Source organism: Meleagris gallopavo, chromosome 1 (assembly GCF_905368555.1).
Source record: "Meleagris gallopavo chromosome 1, MGAL_WU_HG_1.1, whole genome shotgun sequence".
NCBI lineage: Eukaryota > Metazoa > Chordata > Aves > Galliformes > Phasianidae > Meleagris > Meleagris gallopavo.
The window spans coordinates 176,120,178-176,139,886 of NC_139404.1; the positions used below are offsets into that span (position 1 = coordinate 176,120,178).

Here is a 19,709-nt window from a genome sequence, read left to right on the forward strand (position 1 = left end):
CGGGTTTTTATCTGCATTATTTTGAATGGGATTTTGGTCTAGAAATCTATTTCCTAGTTTTTGATTTAAGGTCACAAATAATTCCAGGCTTTGCTGATACTAACTGTAAAATTATTTTTGAAAACACAGTGATTATTATTAGATTTGTACATTGGTGGTTTGATTTTTATTTTTTTTTTTAAGAAAAAAAAATCTACATTTTTTCCAATCAGTTCTGCTTAGCAGATAATGTATTAAATTGACCCTTATGAAGTGGTTTGTTATTTATCCAAGCCTGTTCCTCACCCATGTGAAATCATTAAGAGATGGGAAATTTAATATGGAAGAATTAATGTGTGTGATATCAATATCAGTACTGTATTAATACTTTGATTCTCTGATGTTTCTTGATCAAATACCTCTTAGTGTGTCTGAAGAGATTGTTTTTTGTTTTTATGAAAAGGCTGGTTTTTAATGTAGCACAGGTTAGAATTTTTCAAGTAATTGTTTTTTTAAAACTATTTAGCAGCTCAAATAATTTAAATAAAGGTATATCTAGGTGGTTGCAGTTTAATTACAAGAAAAATTACAAGGCTTTAAACTGGTATAGTGGAAACATGGCCAAACTTGGTGCAGCTTGTCACTGCAAAAGGCAAGGAGCAGCAGTAATGTGTTGGATTGGGTTGGGTTGAGTTGGCAGAGAAGAAAGACCTTCCTTACGCAGAGCATCAGATGTGAAATTGGGGTTGTACTTTGTTTGTGTGGTTTGTTGGCTGGAGTTTTGGTCTGTTTATTTTAATGCAAGAACTTTTACTCTTAGCAAACAGTTTGTCAGTCGTACTTTTTCGCAATGACAAAATAAAAAAGACCTGCAGTTGGTGAATAACTGCAAAAATCGGATGCAAAGATTTCATAGGACTTAACCTGTGTTGCTTGCCAGTGAATGTGTGTTTATTTGTGCTAGTAACATTGTTGGCTATTTTTTGCACGACTGTAATAAAATGCATAGATCATTTCAATATTAAATCATTTTGTTGTCTATGAACATGTAGAAACATGTTACTGGTGGAGTACCAATTGTAGGCGCCATTGATTAGTAAGTTCAAACAAAGCTGTGAAGCAGACCAAAAAGTGAATGGCATGGATAATAAAATAATAGCAGTCTTGAGGTCTGTAATTCTTTCCTGGATTAGATACATGATATTTTGCTGGCATTGAGTTCAAAAACCTGTTGCTTTAGTATTTGTAATTTGACTTCAGTCATGCATAGACTTGCTGACAGCTATTTACTGAAAGTCTACCTTTTCAAGACACTAGTAGCCTGCTGCGTGGTAATAAAGGTATCAGCATACTAGCTGCAAGAACAATTCTTCACTTTTATTTATTTGTAAGTATTAGAAAATAGAAAGCACTTGCACTTTCAGCAGAGGCATGCAAATAAACTTAGTTTGCCAGATAAAACGTTTGGCTGCTTGATGATGCTATTTTCATTAGTATTGTGCTTCATCTTACTCCTTTAATAAATATTAATATTCAAATGACTTTTGAAGTTACAGTTTCCTGTGGAAAAAGTGGTCCTTCCTAACAAGTCAACAGGCTGCATTTTCTGGATTTGTCACTGTATTTGCTCAGCCTGGTTTGCTGTATCTCTGATCTGGAGGACATGTCCAATCTAATAATTTCTTTATTCCTGTTTCCATTTGAGCTCATTTTGGTAATTAGTATAAATTAACATTGTCATTTTGAGTCTGCATCTTTTGAAACAGGTACAAGTGTTGAAAAACAGGTACAAGTGTTGAAAAAATGTGCAGTGTCACTTGTCAGTGTGGACTGCGCCATTTTCATGCTGAAATTGCCTTGTCTTACTTGTTGTCTTCTATCTGCTGAGTTATTAGTATGTTTGTTATAGCCTCTTATAGAATTCTGTCTTCTGATTTACCCAATAAGTTGTTTAGACTTTGGGTATTCCTACGGCAATTCATGCATTTCATCTTGATCTGAATGGCTCTCTTTATTCACTTTTGAATCTGTTCTTTGTTCTTTTTTTTCTGAATGTTATCATTTTCTGTCCTATCCACCTATAGGGAACACTTTTTACCAAGGGTAAATAATTCCTAATGTGGTTGCTTTCTATGGTAAAGTGACTGGAGTTGTGGACAAGGGTCCATAAGTAGTGGGTGTCATGTACCTGCATTTAAGCAAGACCTTTCAACACTGTCACTCAAAATATTCTTTCATCCAAGTTAGGTTGCTGAATGTGTGGTCAAAACAATTAATAAATCATCTTCTTGAAAGATCATCCTCAGAAGGTAATGGCTAATGAGCCATGCTTGATGTGGGGGCCAGTGAAAGTGGAGTACTACAGAGGTCTGTTCTGGGACCCATCCTGCTTAGTATCTCTATCAGTGAACCAGAGGAGGTGGCAGAGTTCACTTTCTGTGAAGCTGGCGGGTAACACCAAATTAAGGGAACCAATATACTTTGAAGGACGGAGGCCTACATTAGGCTGGAGCAGTGGGCCAGGAACCTTATGAAATTCAGAAAAGAAATGCAAAGTCCTATACCTTGGAATGAAGAATTTCTTGCAGTAATGCATCCTGAGGAGTAACTTTGTAGTAAGGATCTGAGGCTTTTGTTGGACAGCAGACTGAACAGGCTGCTTGCAGGCAGTAGCAAAAAGGGCTAGCAGTATCCTGGATTGTATTAACAAGAGTAAAGCCACTAGACTTGGAAAAGAAAAGATTTATCGCCCTTAACTTAGCATCCTTTAGGTCCTATGTAGAACACCACTTCCAGTTTTGGACCCTCCAGTATATGAGAGGCATCAACTAGCTTGAATGAGTTCAGTGGAGAGCCACCAAGATGTCTAGGGACTGGAACACCAGCTCTGTGAGGAGGGGCAGAGGGAGCTGGGCCTTTTCAACCGTAGTGAGGTTTAAGAAGCAGTTTCAAGGAGGCCTGATAGCAACCTTCCAGTACCTAGGAGGTAACTGTTGGCTTTTCAGTCACCAGTCAAACAAGGGAAGATGCTCTTCCAGACTTCATACTTGCAAACAAAGAAGGAAGAACTGGTTGACGATGTGAAGGTTGGAAGCAGTTTTGACTGTGTAGACCATGAAGTGGTGGAGCTCAGGATCCTGAGAGGAGGGCACAAGGCAAAGAGCAGGATCACAGCTCTGGATTCAAGGAGAACAGACTGCGGCCTGCTCAGAGATCTGCTTGGAAAATATCTTATAGTCCTAGAGCAAAATGGAATCCAGGAGAGCTCACCAATTTTCAAGGTTCACTTCGTTCAGCCTTCGAGAATGGCCCACACCCACACGTAGGAATTCGAACAGAGGCAGCAGGAGCCTTTGTGGAGCTCCTCACTGAACTTGAACATAAGATGCAAGTGTGCAAGAGACATAAGAGATGAGCGGCCTGGAAAGAATATAGAGGCACTTTCTGAATGTGCAGGTTTGGGGTTAGGAAAAGTAAAGCCCAGCTGGAGTTGAATCTAGAGAGAGATGATATGAAGGGCAACCAGAAGGGCATATAAAGGCCTCTGAAAGATGTCTAATGAATGAAAGGGATGCTAGCAAGTTCAGAAGGACAGTGGTATCAATAGTGCTTCATTGACAGTCTTGGAAGTTAGATTCTCTCCCTTCCTTTGCTTGATGGTGGAAAAATAGTAAAATTTCTTGCACGAAGCTGCTGATCAATCATCATCTGAATTTCAAGGAGAAATATCTGGCCCATAGCTTGCCTAAGAGCTGAAGATTTAACTTACAATTGAGATGAAACACAATTGTTTTCCCGATATGGAAAGAATAGTAAAATACCAGCTTCTCTGAAGAATGGATGTCTGAAATGGAGCTCCCAAAATGTGCATGATAGAAGTTAAAAATTCAACATTAATTTAAGAGCCGTAAAATCCCACTGTGCACCTCCACTGTACTCATAGCATTTATTATTCCCTATAGAACAGAGAAAATTTTCATTGAATCAGAATGTTTCATCCTTATTGTGCAAAGTCTTTAAATCAATTTTGAACATGTAATTATAATTTCCTTGCGATCTTTTATTTGGCATGCATTCTCTGCTTTACTAAGAATGTTTCAAAACTTTAATTTGTACATTGAAAACGCTGTGGGTAAGATGGCACTGCCATTATTTCTAAAGTTAATGGGAGGCAACAATGTTATGAATACATGCTCTTTTAATGCATTTGCTGTAAGGAAAGCAGCACATACTGATAAGAGATGGGCATCCTTTGAGCTGCTGTTGTTGTCATTAGCTGATGTAGAATCATGGAATCACTTGAGTTGGAAGGGACTTTTAAAGGTTCCCATTTCACAGTACTTATGTTAGAATGCTATTTAGCTTTCAGAACTTGACATTCAGCATTGATGGACCATGTCTAGTCCTGTGGGGCTTGGGTCAGGTTTTTGCAGCTTAATTGTCTTGATATGGAATGATAACATTTAGAATTATAGAATCAACAGGTAGTCATTATTTCAGCACTTATGTTCCGGCTATTCAGAAAACAGACTTAAAAAGAATTGCGTTAGGAATACAGACATGAAAACAAAACCTTAACAGAAAATATGTATAGGCAAAAACAATTCATCTCAGGCAATTCCAGACTTGCAGAAGCGCAAATGGAGAGATGAAAAATATCATTAGATCTTAGTAAATAACCTGGAGATGTCAAATGCACAGGAGCGCTGCCTTTCTTTGTTGTGGAAAATTATGTTATACTTAATCTTTCATTTAATATAGAAATTTTATCCAAACTATTAGAGAAAACTTGCTATTGTCTGAATTGTTCTTAATTTGTACAGGCAATATTACTTCCTCCATTATCTCCTTAAACTCAGTTTTCAATTGGATTTTGGTACTATATAATAGATCCTCCAGAGGAAGGTCTGTTAATTTCTCGTTATAGATGTATTAGATTGTAGACTTCTTTTTCTGGAACTTGGAATAAAATAGTAAGATGAGTTCCACTGTTATTCTTGGTTGCACAAATAAAAGTGTAGCACTTGAAATTCTCTTTCAATTTGCCTTGTTATTATTGTTACATTCTGGTGTGGAACATATTTTTGCCAAAATGATGTGTAGAACCTAGCTATAGTCACATTGCTGTTAAGTGTTATGAGAAATTTCAGTCATTTGTGTCTTTAACCCCATTCTTTAAACCTAAATACCATCCGCTACCTGGAGATTCTCCTCTTTTGGTGTCCCTCTTGTGCCACACAATATTTTGTGTGGCCATGTTTCATTTTTGTATACCATATAAAACTTTCTTTTTAAGTTTTATGGTGTACCAATGTTCATGTATTTCTCTGTTGTCATAATTTGGCTTATTTTGTTCTTCAATGACTTCTTTTTTTTCCACTTGACTTTGCTTTCTTTATGGCTTTCAGAATTACCATAGTTAACGTTGTGCACCAGCAGTTCTCTCTCACCAATGAGAATGATTCAATCAAATTAAAGTGGATGATGTTACTAGGTGCACACCCATTGTTAAAAATAAAGAAAAGAAATTAGAATTTAGCATCTTCATTTAACATTTTATCTTTCGTATGTACATTGTCCAGGCAGCCAGGAAGGCCAGTTGTATTCTGGGGTGCATCAAATATGGCATTGCTTGCAGATCAAGGGAAGTAGTTTTCCCTCTGTGCTCTGTGGCCTCTCCTCGAGTTCCGCGTGCAGTTTGAGTGCTGCAGTATAAAAAGGACATAGAGCTTTTAGAGAGTGTCCAAACGAGGGCTATGGAGACAGAGAAAGTTCTAGAGCGGAAGACGTATGAGTTGGTGTTGTGCTCAGCCCAGAGCAGAGCAGGCTGAGGGGAGGCCTGATGGCGGCTGCAGCTCCTCACAGGGAGCGGAGGGGCAGCGCTGAGCTCTGCTTTGTGTGACAGCGACAGGGCCCGAGGGAACGGCATGGAGCTGCGTCAGGGGAGGGCAGCTGGGGGTGAGGGAAAGGGTCTGCACCAGAGGGCGGTGGGCATGAAACAGTTTGCCCAGGGCTGTGGGCACGGCCCCAGTGCAGGAGCTTAGGGAGCATTTGGACAGCACTCTCAAACACAGGGATTGGATATTGGGTGGTCCTGTTTGGAGCCAGGGGTTGAACTCCATTATCCTTGTGGGTCCCTTCCAACTCGGGATATACTCTGTTGTCATTGCTGTGGCTGTTCTCCAGAATCTCAGCCATTGTGTACAGATGACTCAACAAAAGTTATGTTTCAAGTACATTTTCTTGCACGTACACTATTTTCAATGTACGTACTTTTGGAAAAAGTTCTAAGTCTATGGTTTTACATGTTTGGAATGGCAGATTGTAGCAGTTTTGTAGCAGGTTAAAATACACAAGTTGCCTGGTCATACAGTGGAGAGGACACTACAGACCACTGTGCAGGGAGATCTCTGTGGAATGGTCTTTTTGGTGATGCTCGGAGCTATGTTTCTGTCCTAAGCTTGAAATATGCTGAAGTACAAATTTTGTGGGAGTTATGTTCTGATTCCCTTGAGCAAAAGAGTGTAAAAATTAATCAGTTTGTTTATTTATGTGTATCAAATCAGAACACATACAGTCCATCTAAAATTCAAGTGATGTTTTTGCCAAATGTCAGTTATAAAGAAGTAATAGCACTATAACCTCTCATTTTCTGCACTTCATCACACAATTTTTATTTCTTGTCAAATTTACTGCTCTGTTTCAAGGGGTAGGTTGAAAGCAGGCAAATATTTTAAAATAGCATTTTTTTTTTTAATTTCCTATCATACTGAAAAGTAAACAGAAACTACTTGACCCTGTGTACTTCATAAAGTGACTGTTTATACTGGTGCCATTATTCTCCAATTATCAGAATGTTGTGTATAACTGCTTATATGTAGTTCTTTGCATGTATATGTGTGCACATATTCATACATATGTGTATGTAGACACACATACACACAAACGGCTGGGTTTAAATCCTTCAAAGCAACTGTGGTTTTTGTCATAAAGAAAGGAAATCATTACATATTTCTTTACAAAGAACGTGTTTGTAATAGGCTGTTTGTGACATAACACATCTAAAATCCACTTCAGTGTAGGGATCAACTAATGTGCAGGAAGCTTGATGTTTCAGGTTCCTGGTTTTGGGCAGCTAGCATGCTTGAAGCTTCTGAGTTTCTAACAATTTTACCACTTCAAGGAGCTACAATGATGATCTTTTTCAATATTACCCATCTCAAATTATTTCTGCAAGGCATAGGAGAGCAGAACAAATTGTATATTGCCATCTTAAACCCCTTGTGGATTTTTGTTTGCTTATTGGAGAGACTGTGAAAGCCATCATCATTGTTCTTACAGCATCAATTCGCCTGTTATTGTCATAGGTGCCAGTCTGGCACCTTTTTGAATCTTCTAATTTTTTCTTGCTATGCCTGTAGATCGCACCTCGAAATAAAGAAGCTTTAGTAATTTTCTAGGAAATAACTATCCTAAAATAAATTACTCTGTAATCTTTTCAGAGGGGAGAAATAGATTGAACTCTAGATATGTTTCACAAGATGTAATCGACCTTGTAGCTCATCTTTGAACTTTACCTGCTGGGTTGTTTGGTGGCTTTTGTTTTTGTTTTTTTTTTGGTGTTTTTTGAGTGAGTTCCAGAATTAACCTCAAGTATTTGTGGTTTCAATTGCTCATGTATGAACACAGTCAGATATCTATACTCTTAGTCAGGATATCTGCTGTTTAATTCCTGTTGGCACGAAATCTTGAATTTCTAATGTTCTGCAAAGTATCTGTAATAAATTCTGAATAAATATGCTAAGTGCTGGCCAGGAAGCATTTCAGAAAGTTGGATGAATCTGAAGAACAGAATCCAGCAGGTACCATCTTTGTCTGGAATGCTAGTAGCATATATAGGTACAAAATGGAAAAAAGCATTGTCTCCTGTGCTGGGGGAAAACAGATAACTTTCACCATTAAAAATGACGCTGCCAAATTTCTGTCAACGTGCTGAAGTGAGGCTAGTGCAGATCGTGGAAGGTGGTTAGAGATAAATATTCTGGTGACCTTCTAATTTTCTGCATTTCAGAAAAGGCAGGTAGAGATGTAACAGAATCACCAAGTCATTGGTGTCAATAATGAGGGTTTGGACCTCTTCAGTTATTGGAAAACTGTCATGAAAGTGACTTGATGGATGTGTACCAACTAAATGCCAAGGTAAATGACTTCTGGATTCCAGGACAGCAGATCCAGTACAAACTAAGAACAGGAAATAAGTTGAAAGTTTGGGAAAAATACATAAAAATGTATTTTCCTTGTCTTCCCTGATGGAAGAAGTCATAAGGAAGTAGGTGAATGGTACATAAATGGCAGAAAGAAGGGACAACGTAGAACCAATAGGTAAGTGGGCAAGCTTTGTCTTCTGTACTAAGTCTGTAGAAAATGTTACCACTCTTAATCATTTTTTACTATTCATCAGCTGCCAATTGCTCCCCACAGCCAAGCCATGTGATGTTTCTAGTCCTGCTTCAGGCAAAACTGACCGCATTAGCATGCATCACTGGTGATAAAGCAGTAATGAACAATGAAAAGGAGGGAAGGGAAACTGCCTCCTTCAGCTCGAACATCTGTTTGCAGAGTGGATGTCTGTGATCTTAATGAAAGGGCACTGTATCGGTTTCAAAAGAGACCTGCCGTATTTGTAGGCCAAAGCACAGAGCCAAGAAAAAATGACTAGAACTACTAGATCAGGTGAAGAAAGCCAATGATACACGGTAAGTTTATTGTTTGGGCATGTCACACAAACTGGGGAGAGGTAATGGTAGGAAGTGTAAAACGATTCAGAAAGAGCAGTAGATATTTAGGAACCTGTAGGCTAGCTAGAGTACTTTGGGACCTCAAATCTAAAACCCTTCCGTAGCAGGTAAATGTGTAGTGCCTAGTTCAAGTCACAAATGGCTGTCCATTTTAACCTATTGTGTTTTTTGTTTTTGTAATCTCTTAATTGGAAGACTGTTCCAGAATTTCATGTCGTTTGGGACATCTTATTTTAAACTTCATTTTTTAACATTTTTAAAGCTACTATCATTCTTCTTAATAAAAGAAATGTGTAAGAATTTTGGTTTCATTTTTGATTCAAATCCAGTTTCAGTAATGAAAAAGCCATAATTTATGAGGACAGGAACTGGGTTATGGAGGAAGCATAGAAAATAATTGGAATTTTAACACCAAACCAGAAAGGGAAGCTATTGGGAAAAGACTACAGACACGAGAAAATGTAAGCACTTAAAAAAAGCCAGAAGACTAAAACAGCTACTTGTGAGCTCAAAGGGTATAGCAAGGCATCCTCCAAGTGAAGCAGATGAAGCTTCGTGAAGGCAAAGAAAAAGCTGGTGTTACGTATCTAAAATTCTGAAGTGAAACATTTTCTGGCTAAAACAAAATGAAAAAAATTGTCTTCAATTTTTAGATTAGAAACACAAAATATTATGCAATGTGTAAATATTACACAAAAGGCAGAATGTCTTTAGGTGTATGAGCACCTTTGAAGTGAAAGCAAGGTTCAGATCTGGATATACTTGTATCAGAATGCCGTTGTTACCTGACCTCTAGTGCTGAAACTTCAGTGGAAAAAGCGTTGCAGGTGGCTATGATCCTACTTCATTGAACTTACCCCCTTATGATTTTCACAACAAACTTTAGTGGAAAAAGTCATTAGAAATGAAGGTAAGAGATGTGAAAAAACCACACAGAATTTACCTCTTTGAGATGGTGTCAGACGAATGTAGTGTTGTTCTAGTGATTTTATTGAGGATACAGAGACAAATATACTCTTCTTTGCGTAAGTTCTAGCTTATAATCATCCCTGTCTTGAGATTTTTTCCAGTTGGTTGCTAAGTAGGAATTATGGAAAGGATAAAGCCATATTAACTCATCTGAAGCAGTGCTGCCAACATTTACTGCTTGTGTTATCCAAATCGCCTTCTAAGTCATCTAATAGCAACCTGATCTTTGAGGAGTGGTGCAGGATGGACTGAATAAATGTACCAGTTGTCGAGGAGGAGAGAGGAATCGGGAACAGTGGATGCAGTCGTCTGAATACTGAGAAAAATGGTTTGTCAAACTGTTTTTATGTATCTACAAGATATCGAACAGATGAATAATTGCCAGCGTGGGCTTGTCAAGAGTAAGTAATCACAAACAGTTTAATTTCTCTATATTAAAGTAGTAGAACATGCAAATAGAACCAGAAGAGTAGCTGCCATTTGCTCTGACTTTACTTAAAGGCTTTAATTAGTCTTCTGTGATATTTTCACAAGTAATGCAGAGAAATGTGGTCTAGGAGAAACTTACGTACAGTAAGTGCAAAAATGGTTGGATTAGTTTTGCTATTAATTGTTAATGACTTTCTCTCAAAATGAAAAGATACATTTAGTAGAGTTTCTTTGGAAACCTGCCTGGAGTCTTGTTCTTTCTGTTTTTTGCCTAATGATCTTGATGACAGAGAATAGCTGGGATCATTGTGCAGATAGCACAGAATACGGAAGGGGCTGTACAGGAGAACAAGGTCACATTTCAAAATGATCCTGAAAAGCTGGAAGAATAATCTGCAAACCAATAGATGAATCTCAGTGGAGATAAGGAAACATTTACTTCTGGTAAACCATAGCAGTCCTCCAGAAAAAGATTTGCATTATTTTGATTTGATAGCAGTTTACTGATTGAGGGGTGATTCTTCCACTGCAATCTGTGGATAAGAGTGTAGCCAGTAAAATGAGCGGAGTCAGCCTTATCTTCAGTCAGTATTATGGGGGACTCTGCTGGAGCAGTGAACTCCATGTGAGCAGTCCCCTTTCGGGGAAGGCTGGGACTTCTCAGAGTCTGGACAAAGGCTGTGTGGGTGATCAGAATATAGAGAACATCCCTTGGAGAAAGAGTAAATTGTTTTCAGTTCTTCAGCCTACAGAGAAGACAGCATAGGCATTCTAATATGTAAAAGGTTTTGCAGGAAAAATAAAGACATAGTCTGTTGTGCCAGCAGTGACCATGATATAAGGGTTCAAACTGCTAGCAATTACTCAAAGGAAATCTTAGAACTTTCTAAATGTCAGATTCATGGAGTAGTGAAACATTTGATGAGGTTTTGAATTTTTATCATCGCAGGGCTTTGATGAGCTGATTAAACAAATTTGTAGCTATAGTTTTTCCCATACTTGGGAGTATTGTGGAAATGTATTAAAAATTATACTTGTTTCCTTAACCTCTATTTTTCTAAAGCTTTGTTGGATAGATGGCTGTACAGAATGGGCGTATTCAATCTGAGGCCAGATAACTTCAGCAGTTATTTGTATGTACTACTCTGCTTTAACTGATCTTTCTTGAGAAGGAACAGTAAGGGAACTTCTTCTTCATGATAACCAAAAAAAAAAAAAAGTTTGTCCATTCTGTAAAATCTTTTTTCTTTCAGGAAGATTCTTACCCATATTGGATTTGAATGGATTCAGATGTACTATATGTGATTCAAGAGACATTTTATTTTGAAATACCTTTTTATTTAATGCTCAGCTAGGAAGTTACATTTTAGCAGTTGATGACTTCAGATTAATTTTAGACTGTCTGTTAGTGCTTGTTAGCTTTCAAGCAGAAGTCTGTCACTCACCTTTCTCCGATTTCAACTTTAAGAGGAAATCTTCAACATGGCTGTCAAGATTATTTTATTCTTCTAGCACTACTTTCTCCATTCCACTGGGGGTGGTCATCTGTGTTTTTGCTGTAATCCATATATACAGAAAAAAGCTCAATATAGCTTAATTAAAAAATTCATTGCCATTTTGTTTGACAAAAAGCTAAACAATGCATTAAGCTAAATTGTCCATTACATTTCTATTTGAGGCATTGTAATTACATGAAAGATAGCATTACCAGTAAGAACAAAATTTATCATAGGAGAGTGTTAATGCATTTAGATGCAATGAGAGTAGGTTTAATTATAGTACATTTAGGATCAATATGCCCAGGGCAATAAACTTTAAAACAACATACAAAAGTTTAATAAGCATGAAGCATAAGAACAATGTAGACTAAACCTTCCTTGCATCTGAAAAGCTGAAATGCAAAGAAGTTTTTATTTATTGCCTCGGGTAAAAAAGTCTGCAGAAACAGATAAGTGATGACAAAGCTTTGATGTTAATAAACCCAAATGGAAGTCAAAAATCAAAGTGTGTAAACGGCTAGGTTATAGAAAGAAAGATGACAGAGTTATACCCTGTAATTAGCTGTAATTTGTGCTTTTGGCACAGCTATTTGTCCTGCATGAATAAGAGGTTGTCTTATGTTTTCTTGTCTCTGTATAATAGAATTGCATTACAGGCACATCCCAGTTCAAACCTCCCTTGATTTTTTTTTTTTTTTCCCCAAGAACTATTTGAAAGGAGCGTGCACGTTGCTTCCTTCTTATGTGAGTGTTGCAGTCAGTTTGCCATTTCTGGTACTTGAAAATAATCATGAGCTCAGTGCTTATAAAACACTTGTAGTGAGAAACAGAGTAATAATTCTAGCCAAATGCAACCAACTCACAAAATGAGTTTCTGCCCTGAGTATAAATCAGAGATGCTTGCAAGTTGTACAAGTAAATTACATCAAAACTAGAAAATTAATAATCCAGTTTTAATTATTTAATGAGTTGTTCTGTTCAACAGCTGCATAATTGGTAGTCTCATCCATATTTTAAACTGCTGTGGAACAAATTGCTGTTAATTTTATTTAGTTGATTCCTGTCTTCATTTTATGATGTCTCTGCATGAGACATCAATTTTTCAGTGCTGAAACCTATTTTACAACCATCTTTCTGTCACACACTGTGAATATTTAAAAAGAAATAATTCATTGTACTTTCTGTGTTACAAAGAAGCTGAAAAGATCTGTTGAGTCAGAGAAAAATGCTGATTTCTGTATGACTGTATATCTATGCAGGTATCACTTCTTAAACTTCCCTCTTTAGGGATAATTACTATATTTTTAGGCATGCTAAATTGTCTGTGCCTTTAATGGAACTACCACATGGTTGGCTACTGAGACTTGGGTTTAATCTCTGCTGTGAAGTTCACAGTTGTCATTTGATGAGATGTGAAATCCCCTGCCAGAGCACCTTTTGCTTGGCCGCATTACACATTTGAGGTTGTAAATCCATTATGTGCAGTGTGAGAATTGACTGCTCCAGCAGTGCAAAGCCACTTGCCCAAGCTCATTTTCCTCACATACATGAAAACGCATGAAACAAAATTAAAATTTGAAAAAAAAAAAACCTTATTTTTATCTTTACCTGAATATAATTTTCCTCATTTTGAAGTGTCTGCTGCTTTTTACTCGAAACTTGAGCCTGCCACGTTCATGAAATTCTCAAATGTGACCATGCCTGTGAACACTGTGATGTGGTTACATGTCAGTGATCCCTGGTGGCACGAGGTAGCTTTCTGCCTCCTGGATGTGTCCTGTCTTCTATTAGATCCTTACAAGGATGTATGCTTATATTATGGTGCTTAAATCTGTCTATTTCTTTTCACTTGTCTTTTCAGTTGAAGCTTTTTTTCATGAATTCAACCTTGGAGGACAAACTCCCTGGTGGGAAAGGTTGCCCTCTCTTGTTTCAGGCATTTCCTTTCTGTTTGGATTGAATGGGCTGCAGTTTCCCTTCTGATGATGTCTGTTCATTCAGAAGTGAGGCATTCCTTCCTCCCAGCCCAGCACCATCCCTACATTCTTACATGCCTCTCTTTCTCCCACTGTCATACCCAGTCCAGGAACTGCCTTGGGCTACACTGGGGAAGAGGATTTGCCAAGTCTGTAAGTATTTCTGCTGTTGAAGGAATAATCTTCTTGTTACAAAACCAGTTATGTAAGTATTTAATTTCAAAGGTCACATTTGGTAAGCTAAAGTGGTTGGCTAAAATTTCTGGAAGCCTACATGAGGTATTAAATTGAAAAGAAGAAAAAAAAAAAAAAAAGGCAAATCCCCAAACTGTGTTTAAACTTTTGCCCATGCTGTCAGAACTTTAAATTAGCTTCAGAAGATTTAAGTGAAAAGTGATACTTTTTGATATGATTCTACTGAAGTAATTTCACATCTTATTTTTGAGTCTGAGTGGGATTCAGTAGGATTCCAACAAGCACAGAGAATGAATGTTACAGGAGTACAACTTCCAGGAGAAATTCAGTTAACAGTGCAGTGACCTGGTGGTTACAACTCTAGGTGCTTGTAGACAGATTGTCCACTTCACTACAGGATTTCTGCAGCCTTAAAATTTGAAGAATTCAGAGAACATTATATGCTGTGTATATTCAACAGGTGCCAAAAGGGTACATTTTTTTTCTACCTCATCTGCAAAACCACTCTGTCCTTTAAATGCATTCTGATCATTTTTGATAGTATTTTGTTAGTGACACAGAGATGAGTATTTGCCATACAGTCTCAGAAGTCAGAAAATGCTGATCTCCAGGAGAACCCTAAGTGTAATACGTGCCAATCAGTTACTTAAAGGCTTTTTGTTTTCGTCTTTTTTTCCCACTGAGACCCACTTTTTGATTTGATCTGTAGCCTTTAAGCTCTGTTTTCTATCTGCAGTGGAATGAAAAGTTTTGATCTGTACTTCTCTGCTAAGTCAAGTGGTAGATCTGTGCTCCAATTGGTTTAGCTCATTGTCTTTTTTCCTCCTAACATTGTGAGCTAGGCATTCCCAGACAGACTTGTTTAAATCTGTTTCTTGGGCTCAGATATATGGTAACAATTGTCGCTACTCTTGATGTGCCAGTGCTTGTTAAGAATTAACACAATTTTGGAGTTACTGGCACTACTCTTTCCTAGCAAGTTGACAAGTCGTGCAGCTATCAAAATCAGGGCTAAATTTTCTGAAGCCTGCAGTCTATAATCATGGAAACATGCTCTAGCTTAGTGTTGGTATTTCCCTCTCAATGTTCCTGATCATTATTTGTTATCCTCTTTCACTTCTACATTATAATAATTTAAAACCTTTCTAGATCTGTCTCAGCAGAAGTTCTTGCTCAGGTTCAGTTTTCACCTGACATACAGAAACAGGGACATGGAGTACATCTCCAGGCACCATTCCTCTGCAGCTCTGTCGGTCAAATTCAAATCCAGGTGTCTGGTGCATTTGTTGTATGACTATTGATTTTCCAGTTGATTGCCTGAATTCCTCATATTGTGAGGGGAAAAAAAAAAAAGAGAGAGAGAGAAAAGAAAAATAAACTTCTTCTTAATTTTTCTTTCTCTTTTAAGTAAATGAGTTTGTAGGATTTCTGTCTAGCTGTGATACAGAGAAATGGAACTTCTGTGCTTGATTTTGAGTGGAATTATTCTTTGTTTTCTGAGTGGAAGATTTTCTGTTTTGCTTTGTTATCTAAAATGTGCTGCAGAAAGTAGAAGCATACCTTGGGATTACTTCTGCTGTTTGGGGAAAAAAAAAAAAAAAAAAAAACCTGATCATATATGTATCTACATATACAGCTGTCAAATTTTCTAATGTTTTTTTTCCTAAATTTTGTGGGCAGTACAGTTGATTCACATTCTGAATCTCTGGCTTTCCTGTTGAGAATGTTAATGAAAAGGCTATGTTTTCTTTGTTTAAATCAAAATTACTCTTTTAAGATGGAAAAAAAAAAAAAAATCCTCCCCTTGTTTTAAAAGTAGATTTTTTTGTACAAAAATTGTACCACATTTTATTCAGCAGAATATAACTTCACTTTCTCGTACTTTGATAATAACATTTTCTGCTTCTAGATTGTGACCCAGAATATAGTAAGAGTTTACCCATAACATTCCTTTCAGGGACCTTTTATTTGTTTTGGTTTTGAGATAACTTTTTTCATCATTGCAAAAGCAAGCATCTCTGTTCACCTCTGTCATTTCACCTATGTCTGTAATTCTGTGGTTTATATTCTTCTGTGTCTTTAGATAGGAGCTCAGTAAGTTCTCTTAAGAGTTTTTGCATCTGAGGTTATGATGTTTAGGTCTTTTCTAGATCAGCTTTCCAAATAAGCCTTTTATTCAGATACTAATATTTATCTGTGTTAAGTATGCCATAAAATTCTATTCTGCTTTTTAAAGCAGCAACTATTTTTGTCCCTTTAAATGGAGTGAGAGTAGCATTATGTAAATGCTGTAGTTTTTAGCTCAAATTTCTGGGGTGCACCACGAAAAATTCTGTTTTCTGTGGCCATTGAAAGTGTCCAAGCAAATGTAACGACCTTGATGATTTCTGACTAACAAATGAGGCAACTACTTACGGCAAGCCAGCACTGTTGAATTAAAAGCTATATTTCCAAGCCTGCTTGTAAGTCTTCACAAATCCTATCACAATGGAAGCCATGGAGTAACAAAAATATTGTGAGACAGATGCCTCCTGGGTGGCTAATTATTGGCATTCTTTCCTTTTTACTCAAAGGGAAGCTCTGTATTTTCCTTGTAAAATGCTGTCTGACTCGAGAGCAAGAATGCTGTGGGGTGGGGAGTTGGAATCTCTTCAGCGGTTCATTTGTGAAGGATTTCTTATTTATACTTGTATTTTATTGGGGGAGGGGGAAGTTCTTATAAAGAAGTGTATTAAATCCTTACTGTCACAAAAGACTGTTTAATACCTTGGCGTTCCCTATTAAAATATCATGTAAACAATTATTGCATTATTTGTGCTGGTTCATGGATGTTCCAGTTTGAAATAAATGTTGAATTCAGAAGAACAGTTAATACACAATCTTAATTTAACATACTTTGTTTAGATGAACTAATGGAGAGGGCTTCTCCATTTGTTATATTTTCAAGTGAACGCCCAAGCTTTTCTGCTGATTCAAAATACGAACTTATCACATTACTGTTTATTGTGCACTGTAGAGGTTGCAATTATTTCCTGTATCAGCTCAATTATTAAATTTTTCAGATGCCATAATATTAATTAGAAAATGGCGGTGGTGTAATTACATACTGATCTTCATGGAAAGTGGCAGGTTCACAGAAGGAAAGAACAGAAGGCGGTCTGTGCCTTCCTGGGGCTGCCAGGAGGTGGCTGATTTTGTGGAAGCTTTTCCATGAGTGTGGAAAATGAGATTCTCAAAGCTGAGACAGATTTAGAGACGGAATAGAAAAGAAACTGCCTATAAGAAGTCAAAATTTGAGGGGAAAACAACAAGTTGCTCCAAATTATGCCTTGTTTATATTGAACATACAGGTCACTAAACCCTTTCTCTCTGTGTATTTCAGTGTAGCCAGCCAGAGCTGGCTAGCTTGTGACCTGGTAGCTTCATTGCTCCACAGAATCTGGGGAAAGATTGCTGGAGATGTGGACAGTGACTGTCTCTGGTACTACCTTGGTAGCCTTACTTTCTATTTTTGGCGTTTTGCAATTGGGCTTCCTAGGAGATTAGAAATTCATTATTGTGCATCTGTTGTTCCTTCTTTGTGAGAGCTGTCAGTCTGATGTTTTGACAGGGTAATGATTTGGGGGAAGAGAGTGGATTGATTGTTCAGGAAGGAAGGATCTGTTGGTTTCTGGCCATGCTGCAAAAAGGTTTCGATACATCATTTTCGCATCAAGTTTTCTCCCCTCTCTGGATCTGACATTAGAGATGTGAAGTCTGTGTGTGTTTCTCATGGTTTTGCTATATATTTGCAGTTTCCAGGGAGCTTTTTGTTGTTACTTTTCCTAACTGGGAAGGGAAGAAGAGGGTTTGTTTTTGTTGTTTTGTTTTTTTTTTTTTTTTTTTTACTGCTTTATCACAAAATCCTAATGACACAAATCTGATCACAGCACTGGCTCATTCAGAACTGAAGTGAGAGCTGTAACTCCTGGAGAGAAGCAGCTCATCTCACCAACAGAAAGCTGTTACTACAACCAAAACCTACTGCAGGCAGCTATTAGAAGTCTTTTAATTCCTTATTTCCATATTTTTGCAATTAATGAATAAAAGGTTTATAATGCAAAAGTTATTGAGTAGTTTAGTCATGGAGTGTAAAAGCAAAATTTCCTTAAGCCCATTAGTGGCTCACAGTGTTTAACAATTCATAATTAATTTCTTAGTTCATTTTTAAGACTATTAGGATTACTTTTTTCTCCTCCCTTAACAGTATGTATCTATGTGTGTGTCTATACACCTGTATAATATATGTATATAAACAGAATTGCTTTTGTAAATGATTTCAGAACATGTTTTAAGGCTGATTCTTATTAATCTCAGAGCACTATTTCAAAATCAGTCAGGCTTGTAATTTTTTATACATTAATAAAAATGAAATAGATTCTCTCATGTGTACTTAGTATAAATCCACTGGCTTCCCTTGAGCTTTCTGATTTACACAAGCATCACATTGTTCACGAAGGGAAAAACTGAGCAGAAGATAGCAAAAACTGGAGAAGATAGGCGGGATGCAGTGAAAATGTCCTACAGTCACCTTGAAAATGAAATATAAGAAAGCAAAAAGTTGAGAAAATCAGGCTCCCTAGTCTTGGAATGCAGAATGTGGGGAAAGTACAAAGATGGCCTTGGAATTGACCCAGGCTATTTCATTTCTAGAGAGACCATTATGTGTGTGTATGTAGTATCATCTTTATACTTGGTTTTCAAATGTGGTAAAACAACTCAGCTAAAAAAGCACCCTAAAATACTTTCTTTGGAAATAAGATTTTCAAATTATGCTTAATTTCTGTTTGCTTAAATTCTGGTTAAACTAACAGCGCATAAATATATCCTTAAAGCTGAGCACAGTTCTCAGTGTTTTGTCAAATGCAAAGAGACCTAAGCAAGTTTTGCATGTGTTTAAATGTTCTGATCTGCTGTGGTCTGAGTGCTTTTACTGGGATTCTTCAGTCTAATAAAAACACAAGTGTGTGTGTTAGGTAGAAAATGTAGGGTCAGAAATGTTTGGCTTTCACGTCCTGTGTTCTTGTCGCAGTTTGCAGCAGTAGGCTACCTTTGTAGATTTAAAAAGCAGAATTGGAAACCTGGCAAAGTACGTGGTATTTCTACAAGCTGCCTTCGGCACTTCTCAGCTATGTTATCATCATCAAACATTAGCGTTTACAGAGCTAACTACAAAATAAGTTACAGAGTGACAAAAAATCAATATCTACTTTTCAGCCTCTTTGGCTCTTAAATCCCTCCCTCTAGAAAGAAAATGTAAGGAGTTGGGGTTGCACGTGAGCATTGAATTTTAGATGAAGGCTGACATGGGCAAATGGTGTCGGCATGTAGTTGGAAACATGAAAACATGAAGTTCAGGTGAATCGTACTGTTCCTTTGGATATTATGCAAATAAAATGACACTATTGAGTGTTCTCTCTCTCATAAGTGTATCTGTTGTAGTGTTGTGTTTGTGTACATATGTATTTATGTGAAATCATTAACTGAAAATGTATTTTTTCTTCCAACATTTAAAATTATTGTATGAGTTTCTTCTCCTCCTCTCCCTTCCCAATTATGAATGCTGCTCCAAAAGCAATGCCTCCTATTTTATTATGTTGGCCTATGATGTCAGACGTGCCTCTGCGTGGTGTTTTTTAGCAATGGGGACAGCAATGAGAAGGACAAGCCACGTTCCAGATGACAATGCAGATTTCTGTGAGGATGGCATGCAGGCTTTTGTTCATCAGTGGTGAGTGAAAATGCATAGCTAATGGTGGTGACTGTGCAGAAAAGTAGCATTTTGTAGCTGAGAATATGCTTTTTGAAATAGTGTTATTGTGCTC

The 19,709-nt window shown here is 37.3% G+C and overlaps 1 protein-coding gene and 1 long non-coding RNA gene across 3 annotated transcripts in view; both read left to right on the top strand.

The window, feature by feature from the left end:
- The window catches only part of MICU2 (mitochondrial calcium uptake 2), a 129,930-nt gene that overhangs the window by 16,233 nt on the left and 93,988 nt on the right, over window positions 1-19,709 (top strand). The window lies entirely within an intron of this gene.
- LOC146545795 (uncharacterized) overlaps window positions 1,414-19,709 on the top strand; it is a 28,387-nt gene continuing 10,091 nt past the window's right edge. The window contains exon 1 of the long non-coding RNA XR_014881097.1: window positions 1,414-19,615. This is a non-coding gene — a long non-coding RNA (uncharacterized LOC146545795). The remainder of the gene's footprint in view (window positions 19,616-19,709) is intronic.